The sequence below is a fragment of the Lolium rigidum genome, chromosome 1 (genome assembly GCF_022539505.1).
Source record: "Lolium rigidum isolate FL_2022 chromosome 1, APGP_CSIRO_Lrig_0.1, whole genome shotgun sequence".
Taxonomy (NCBI): Eukaryota; Viridiplantae; Streptophyta; class Magnoliopsida; order Poales; family Poaceae; genus Lolium; species Lolium rigidum.
The window spans coordinates 346,912,164-346,921,381 of record NC_061508.1 but is presented as its reverse complement, the minus strand read 5'-3'; the positions used below and the strand labels follow the sequence as shown (position 1 = coordinate 346,921,381).

At 44.7% G+C, this 9,218-nt stretch overlaps 2 long non-coding RNA genes across 4 annotated transcripts; both read left to right on the top strand.

Annotated features, from left to right (window-relative positions):
- Positions 1-576: 576 nt before the first annotated feature.
- LOC124684535 lies at positions 577-2,088 on the top strand. Its single transcript, XR_006997059.1, has 3 exons — positions 577-755; positions 904-1,029; positions 1,980-2,088. It is a non-coding gene; the product is annotated as an uncharacterized LOC124684535 (long non-coding RNA).
- A 3,944-nt stretch (positions 2,089-6,032) lies between these two features.
- On the top strand, positions 6,033-7,473 carry LOC124701269. Of its 3 annotated transcripts, XR_007001966.1 has the most exons (3): positions 6,033-6,564; positions 6,873-7,086; positions 7,207-7,473. It is a non-coding gene; the product is annotated as an uncharacterized LOC124701269 (long non-coding RNA). The 3 variants fall into 3 exon arrangements; XR_007001968.1 differs by lacking the exon at positions 7,207-7,473 and having other exon boundaries at positions 6,890-7,100; XR_007001964.1 differs by lacking the exon at positions 7,207-7,473 and having other exon boundaries at positions 6,873-7,100.
- Positions 7,474-9,218: the final 1,745 nt, after the last annotated feature.

Genomic DNA, 9,218 nt, shown 5'->3' with positions numbered 1-9,218 from the left:
TTTTTCTTCCAAGGATTGGGCCACGTGTCGCCCTGTGATTAGCCGCGAGCGGTTATAGGTGAGACAAAAGAAGAGCTCCTTGCCAAACCCTACCGCAGCATCTGTTCTCTCCTCTTCCCTCGCGCCCGCCCCCTCCCGCCGCCATCTCGCGCGCCGCTCGCATCGCCTGGAGCAGCACCACCCGCTGCTTGCGCCGCCAAGGTCCAGAGGTAGGCCACCGCCTCTGTTGATTTTTCCAACGGCGCGCCTTCCCGCCCTCGTCCCCGTCGCAGCACGCCGCCGCGCTATGGGAGGAGCGGTTCAGCTGGGCAGGAACTTGTGTGTGGTGGCAAGAGGTGGGCAGGGCGGCGGATCAAGATCCTTCTCTTGGGCGCTGGGAAGGAGTAGGCGCCGCCGGTCCCCACGTCTTCTCCGGCGGCACAGCAGCGCCGTCATCTTCCCCTCAGAGAACATGGCTCTGCAGACCGACGAGGAGGAGAAGGTCGTCGTCCTTGCCCTCCATCTTTGCCTCCTCTTCATCGTCTCTGAGGATGTAGGCCACCATCCTCCACTTCTTCTTCATCCGGGACGTGCAGGTTTACCGTGTCTCTCTCTGGATCCCGTTTCCTGTTTAAATCAATTTGGTGCATTCCTGGCCACTGATTCACATGTACCAGAGTATGTCTCATCCCTGATGCACCGCCGCATTTGCCCCCATAGGTCAAGTAGGCCTGGAAATCCAACCACTCTTCTCCCTTCGGTGAGATTTCGGCGAGGTATATGCGATGTCCAATCTTTTCGTCTCTGCATTTTCAGTACAATCTTTAGAACCTTCAGGAGAATGTATGTTGATGTTTAGTACAATACTATCAATAACTTGTTTTATTTATAGTAGTTTAACATACCTGATTCTCTCATTGTTAGGCATATGATTGGTTGTTTCACTATACTTATCTTATCTGGCAAGGTGGATGAGGGGCAGTAGCAGGGTACACTCATATGAGGTCTAGGAGGGGCGAGGCCACAGACCACCACAGCATTGCAGAGATGGTATGTATGTGCTTGCTTGTTCCTTCTCACGCCTAAGCTGATTGTACTGGTCGATATCTCCTATAAAAATGTAATGGTTGATAATAGCCAATTGTTCAAACAGAAATATTCATAGTTTGTTTCACCGTTGTAAGAAAAGATAAGCTTAATAGCATCAAGCAAATCTGCTACTGTAGATATGCCAGCACTTCTCCTGACAAGATTGTCCATTAATTATATGGATTGAAGGATAGATAAAAGGAAATGTCTGCACGGTATCCAGGGGTACTAAATATAAAGCCATGTAGTAGTTATGCGAGCAGCCAGTTTGAAATTTTGAATCAAATTGACTTCCATAGGGTAATTTGTTTGTGGTTGATTTTTTTTTGCAATACATGTTGCCGTCCTATACTGAATAAAATTTGGATTTTCATGTATCCAAGCAATACACCTCTCTAGCCTAAGTTATTTAGGTAATTTTCCTTTGCCTCCCTTCTCTATATTCTAGATCTGAACTCCCATTGAACTGAGATGATATAGAGAGGCAGAGGGTGATGGTGCGATAGCTTGGTTGTACTAGCTGTTGAAAACATCGTTTCCATGATATTTGTAACCTTGATGTACAATTAATATCAATTTCTCCTTTGTTTTCAAATCATGCAACTATGCAAGTGCTACTTCATGTAGATGCGGGAAAATGAGCTGTGTCAAACACCTAGAAGGTATATTATTAGTCGTAGTTGATCTTTGTTTGATTTTAATTCTATGGTACGGTTTGTTTAAATTGCGACCTGCAACTATGTACATATAAAGGTCTACAATACAATACGTCAACCAAGTTATCCATGCTTATAGTCTGTTCCTATTTCATCTTTACTTACTTAGCAGGAGTTTATTTGTACAGCAGTCACATGACCAAACATGCTTCATTTATTGCATTTTTGAGAGACTTTTCATTCTTTTGCTCACAGGTCATAGGGGACAGAGTGGTCGGTTGCACCCGTGCCATTAGTACATCAATGAGGATCTTTCTGAGAACAACGAGCTGAAGACAATGTAGTTGTTACATATGTCTTCATGGGTTTAGATTTGTCTCAGTAGATGATAGGTTTGTGGTCCCTGTAACTAAACCTGATTTTTCATGCTTCATGTCTATAGGTTACATAATAGGATCCATGCTGTACAAAATATTTCACTTCTAGGAAAATCTACTGCTGCTGAGCTAATTGAGCTGGATATCTGGAAACATGAGGTGTGTGTCTATATATGTATGTTCTATTGGTCATCCAAACGCACCAGAGGGCTGGGTGAAATTCAGATGTCTCTCCCATTTGCTCCCTGTTTTCTTGTGCTCTCCATCCTCACAATAATTTATCTCTCCATGTCTTAACCAGGAAGGAGGACCACAGAATCGTCGCTCGATGAAGAAGGAGAAGAATGAGCGCCGGTTGCAAACAGAGCTACAGTGTTGGTGCCCTCTGATGTGCCGTCGCTGCCGCTCAGAGTCACCTCGCCTCCGCACCCGTTGCTAGTGCCTAGAAGGTGCGTTGTTCCATCCCAACCTATGTTTCTTGTCACATTCAGCCTCCATTGCTCTAACTAAATGTTGTTTGTTGATTTCAAATGTGTTGTCCAAGTAGTATATTGATCCTTAAATAACACCAGAAGATCATTTTCATCACTCTTTACCAATGTTCCTCGAAAGGTCACCATCCTATTGGTGGGAGTGCTATGTCATGTGCTTGCTTATTTTTGGCTCTTAGGCCATGCTGATTCTATTTCCATTTCCCTTATGCATATGTGCTATGTGTACCTGTCCTTGCCTCACACCATCTTTCTCTTAGGGAGCGTTTCTACCTTCAGTTTTTAGTTTGGTTCCTATTGGTTGCTTCCGTATTTTTTTTCTAGCTTCAGACAATGATATATTAGATCTACACGGCTACTGAAGTGAAGACTCATGGGTGAAAAAGGATGGGCGTGTTTTTAAGTTGGTAGAAAATCAAACCATTTTACATTTAAATCTACACTGCTACTAAAGTGAAGACTCCTGAGTGAAAAGGATGGGCGGTGAGGTTGAGTTGTTTTCTGGATTCGGTGTGATTTTTACACATTTATTGCTACTTCGGGATAGTTTGGATAATAATTTGTTTTTTGTCTTCATAGTAGTGTTTACAACTTTAAAACTGGATTGGTATTACTAATCTATTTTTACCCACATGAACATCAGCCTGAAGGATTATAACTACAATAGATGAATAGACTGAAGAAGTAATGTACTAAATGTCTCCTACAACAGGTAAGCGAGATATGCGTACATTAAACAGTTTAGCAATTGATTGGATTGTTTCATAGATGATATATATTTAGATTTTAACAAAGTTTGATCTATTTGAAATTGGTTAATATTTTTAGAACAATTGTATTTAGGAAACATAACAGGGGCAGCTCCATGCATACCTTAGACAGCTTCCTGCATAAATTCCATAGCTTGCAATAACATGGTCCAACCATTTTCCAACTATTGAATTCTTTCTGATTGTCTCTCTTTCATGTTCCTAACAGATGCCATATCCTTTTGCATTGCACTGATACCTTGATCCATAAATAAAAACATTTAGTAGCTACATTTAGTTCCTAACAGCTAATCTACTTCCACTAAGTTTTTTAATAACTTCCTGTAAAATAATCTTGCGAGACCTGAAAATAATCCCCAAGTCATCTGCATTTTCAATCAAGGTATTTAATTATGTTAATTGTGTAATATTAGATATGTAAACTCGCTTATGCCAAAATATAGTACCTCCAGCCCCTTGATGTTGATCCTTCCTTTTTGTATGAACAGGACCTGCACAAATCAATTGCATAGGTTTTTGTAAATTAGAAACGGAAAGTTGTACCCATGAAAATTCTACGGTTCAACACTGAAATGAAGGGCTGAATTCACAGACTTGAGTTCTGTTAATAAATCTATTCCACAGTAAAATTTGTCTCAAAAGGTAGCCATCTAATTGTTTGTGTTTCCACTTCCTAATAAACATTGAGCACAAGTCTAATCATATACTACTATAGAGGCACAAGATTAGGAGGTGTGTCTTTGGAGTAATTGACTTCAGTATCGCAGGTGTCTTTGGAGTAATTAGCCTCAGTCCTCTTGCCTGCTATGTTGTTACCTGCATCTATCTTTGGCTCTAGAATTGATCTGATAGGAGCATGCATGCCATTACTACAGCCAGACACGGGCCTTTGTCATTTTTTTCTTTCCTAGCATGCACACAGAGATTCATTGTTATGTGGCTGCTAGGGTTTGGGAGGAGAGAGAGGGCTGCGAGGGCGCGAGAAGGCCGTCCGGGGGCCTTTTGCCCACGGCCGAGCAAGAGGGAAGGGATTTCCTTCTTAATTCTTGCTTCATTAGATTGATACATCTCCTCTCCATATATAGAGAGGTTTACTTGACTCCCAAGCAAGGCTTACTTGACCCCTAAGCAAACCATAAGACTAACGGGCCCAGGCCCATGACGTACTCTAACACTACACCCCACCTGGACATGCAGCTCGTCCTCGAGCTGCAACCTAAACAAACCATGACTTGACGCAACACAACCCTAACACCTAAAAACGAGCCTTTTACATCTCGGCTTGTTTTATTACTCTCAACCTGAAATGGACGAGGACGCTTTATTGTTGACCCCTGAACATAAAGTGGACACCATCCGCCCGTCGGACATGCACCTGTATAGCCACCTGGATCCCATGGAAACCAGCGGAACAAAAGGAGCCCGCGCGGCGGCGGAATGCAGTGGTGCTACGCGGTGCGCTCCTGTTGGTGACACCATGCCTTCTCCCCGCCGGATGACTGTCGATGGCGCAGACTTTGAGGTCGCTGCCCGCGGGAGAAACAGCATGTCCGCCGCCCATGGGGGAAACCGCACGCCCAAGATCCCCGACGCAGCGGACTAGATCGAGGTCTGTTGCGCAACGAAGCGCAACTTGGAGGAGCTGCAGCTGCAGATCACGCATCTCCCGCACACGCCGACGCACTAGGAGGCCACGCGCAGCAGCCTGCAGCCTGACCGCCGCCGAAACGTGGCGGATAGCGATCCAAGCCGGAAGCGGTGACGGCGACGGAGGGAAACAGACCTGGTGGAAGGGCATCCCGGGCGGTGTCGATGTAGAGCCCGGGGCCAAGGTCGCTTCCACACCGCCGAAAGGCAAGGACGGCGTCGGTGGTGGCAGCAGCCGCTGCTGCGGTGTTGGTGGCGACGACAGCTGCAGCTGCTGTTGCAGCCTGCCCGACAGCAGCCGGGGACAGCGTAGGTGAGGACAGCAGCTGCAGCGACGGCATTGGTGGCAGCGGCAGCTGCTGTACCGTCCTGGTGGGGAAGAAGGTGGCCGGTTGCTGGAGAAGATGGACCCCCGGCGCCGAGGTAGGGCCTGGCCCGGAGATGGTGGACAGCGGCAGCGGGGACTGCAGCAGCCCGGCGATCGTGGCGGAGGCCGCCTGGTGCGTCGGCTGCCACGGTAGCAGCGCCGCCGTCGGCGGCGGCCCGTAGGGACCGGCCAGGAAGAGGCGGATCTCCTGGATAGCAGTGGTGAGATCGCGGAGGGCTGCGGTGATCTCCGTCGGGGAGAGAACGGCGGGGACGTCGGATTGCAGCGGCGGTGGGTGGGAAGAACTCGGTGGAGGGCTGGACATGATCGAACCCGGGAAAACTGATACCAAGTGTCCACGGCCGCCACCAAGTGTCTCGGGAGAGAGAGCGCTGCGAGGGCGCGAGAAGGCCGGCCGGGGGCCTTTTGCCCACGGCCGATCAAGAGGGAAGGGATTTCCTTCTTAATTCTTGCTTCATTAGATTGATACATCTCCTCTCCATATATAGAGAGGTTTACTTGACTCCCAAGCAAGGCTTACTTGACCCCTAAGCAAACCATAAGACTAACGGGCCCAGGCTCATGACGTACTCTAACATTCATATTTGGCACTGCTTTTGCTTATTTTGAAAACATTTCTTATTTTTTGGAAACTTTTCTTATTTACATGATATGTATCGTCAGTGAGTTGACATTGGTGCTTTGTTACCTATGTCTAGAGAAGATATATTTACATCAATTTATTTTTGTGTTTTGATGTGTACTAAACCACTCTACTGTAGCTGCTATAGCCAGATCCAACAATCATAATGGTTTCCTTTTTTTAATACATTTCCTTCTTTTTGCAGCTTTGGAATATACAATAAGGTCAATTTTGCCAGAAATGGCTGCTCCACAATTAGTCGATTCTCGGCCATCAAATTGCAGAAATACTATTTGGTGCATTGGAACAAATAGCTTACATTTACTCTGTTCTTCCTCAAATCATTGTATGGCATATTGAGATCCTATTCAGTCTGAAGCAGTTCGTCAAATACTATAGCTGCAAATGGGGTTTTGTATAGGAGCAATATTTTCATTGGAATTTTTCATGGTACCCTTACAACGCATCTATTCAGGGAGATTTCTTTGCTGCCACTGTAGAACTATTGCTAGCCGATGAGGGATTTTCTTTCCATCCATTGTTAGGTGAGTTGTACTACATGCTGATTAAAATTTCGAGCATGTGAAGCATGTGTAGTGCGTGTAGTACTGTATTTGATGATAGCGCAGACACATATGCTATGGGGGCCGTGGTTACCGCGGTGTTTTCCGAGTAATTGTACTTGATGAGTCCTGGGTACCGACCACGGAGACAAGAAATATTGTGTACTGAGAGGTGCTTGGTCATCTCTAGATGCTTTGGTTAATACATAGGTTTCTCCCTTGCATATTATTCTATTTTCACTTTCTATGTTCTATCAGTTAATATTCACTTGCCTTGTTTTGTTTTTCAGTGTCCATTATCAATCAGCATGGGAGATGATTGGTCGCTTCTAGATGTGTTAGTTAACATATACATGGTGTGTTTCCATTGAAGCCATACCAGCTATGGTGCACATCAAAATGCTCCCGTTGTATCTTATGGATTTGACCCAAACCTCTCTCAGGATGTTAAATATAAATGTCCACTACTTGAAGTGGTTGTGCCAGCTGATGCACTTCTAGATGGTGTGTTTTCTTTATGTGGCGAGTTCTAACCAATGCACTAATTACTTTTTTCGAGTGGTAATGCACTTATTTTTATTGGTTTGCACAAAATAAGGTCTAATTACTTGAACTCCATTGCAGAAGCAGGGCTATACCCAGGGAATTAACTTAGATATCTGCAAATGTCAGCTACAAATATTCATCGCTTAAGCAACCTACAGTAGTTGGTGCATTACGGAAACGATTGCATTACTGCTACATTGTGCATGCTTTCTGTTATCAGCTGGTTCTATGTTATGGCACAACCTGTAGTTTCTTTCCTATGCTTTGTGTTGCTTTGTGTAGCACCGAATACTATCCCATATCTTATCTGTCTTTGAACCATTTGTGATCCCTGTAACCAGTTCACTTAGTAATGGGCCATTGCCTCTCTGTATTTATTTATTTTTTGCTTTTTTTCACCTTTAGCTTATTCATGTGGACACGGAGAAAAGGAAAATTTTAGCTTATTCATGTGACAAAACTCAGTATATCAAGCAAACCGGAAATAAAATTAAGACATCGCAGTACTCTCTTTAACTAAGAAAAAGAATTCAGATATCAGCTCACATATGCAAAGGAAATTCGCTTTTAGTAACTCAAGAAAAAGGAAAATACCAGTTGAAAGCAAATCAGCTCAATTTAACCCCATGTGGCTCTCCGTCCCCTGCGACTGCTTACCGCTGACCAGCTCCTCTTCAGTGATGGATCTTGACCAGTGTCAGAGCCCCATCACCGCGCATGCCAACAGAATGGAGCATCTTCTATGCAGCCTACCTACACGACCTTCTTCTCGATCTGGATCAGCGGCATAGCCCCATCACTGCACACACACACAGTACAGACCGACAGATTGGAGCCGTCCCCTTCTTCTCTATCGTTTTACCTTCTGCTGTCTCGTTTTTTTCGAGAGGTCATGTCTCTCTTTTAGACCGCTTGCTTTTTTTTTTTTCATTGCTTCAGCCAGATATGGTTTTTTTATGAAAAGGAAGTAGGTAGGGAACACTATTTATATCAGAAAAAAAACAGAGAAACGGTCAGAATTGAAAAGTAGCCTACGAACCAAACAACTAAACTGGACCGGTCAACGCCTGTTAACCGATCCAATGGGTATAGATAACTGCCTTGAAAAAATCAATTATTATACCTTCTCATCCTAAATTAAGTGACTTGGAAACGTGTATAGATACGTACAAATCGAGATAATATCTGTCTTTGGGGCAGAGTGAGTACTAAATTTCTTAACTATTATAGTTTCGATGCACCGTCTATAGACAGGTTATGCACTAGAGTGTTAGTTATTGTAATATATTTTTCTATTTTTCTAATTGTATATAAGCATTTGATATTTTTTTTGTAAATCATAAAAAACAAATGATTATTTTTTCAACTGAATTTTACCATTGTTATAAAATACGTATATCAGTACGATTTTCACGGGATCGTGCGCCAAGGCGCACAATTAAATCTAGTAGTATCTGATCGTGGCACACAATTCACCTCTAGATTCTGGAACCAATTGCATGAAGCCTTGGGGACCAAACTCTCCTTCAGCACTGCTTACCACCCACAAACCGGAGGACAGACTGAGCGAGTAAACCAGATTTTGGAGGACATGCTCCGCGCATGTGTTCTAGCTTATGGGGCAAAATGGGAAGACTGTCTTCCCTTTGCGGAATTCTCTTATAATAACAGCTACCAGGCCAGCCTCCAGATGGCACCATTTGAAGCACTCTATGGGCGCAAATGCCGCACCCCTCTCAATTGGTCCGAGACTGGAGAGCGTCAAGTGTTCGGACCTGATATACTTCGAGAAGCTGAAGAACAAGTTCAACTTATCCGAGACCGCTTGAAGGCTGCCCAATCGCGTCATAAGAGTTACGCTGACCCCAAACGCCGAGGAGTAACTTTCAGCAGCGGGGACTTTGCGTACCTTCGCGTCACCCCTCTCAAAGGAATGCAACGTTTCCATGTCAAGGGCAAGTTAGCACCAAGGTATATTGGCCCCTTCAAGGTCCTTGGTCGCCGCGGGGAAGTCTCATATCAACTGGAGCTACCTGCAGAACTGTCAGAGTTTCATGATGTCTTCCATGTCTCCCAACTCCGAAAATGCC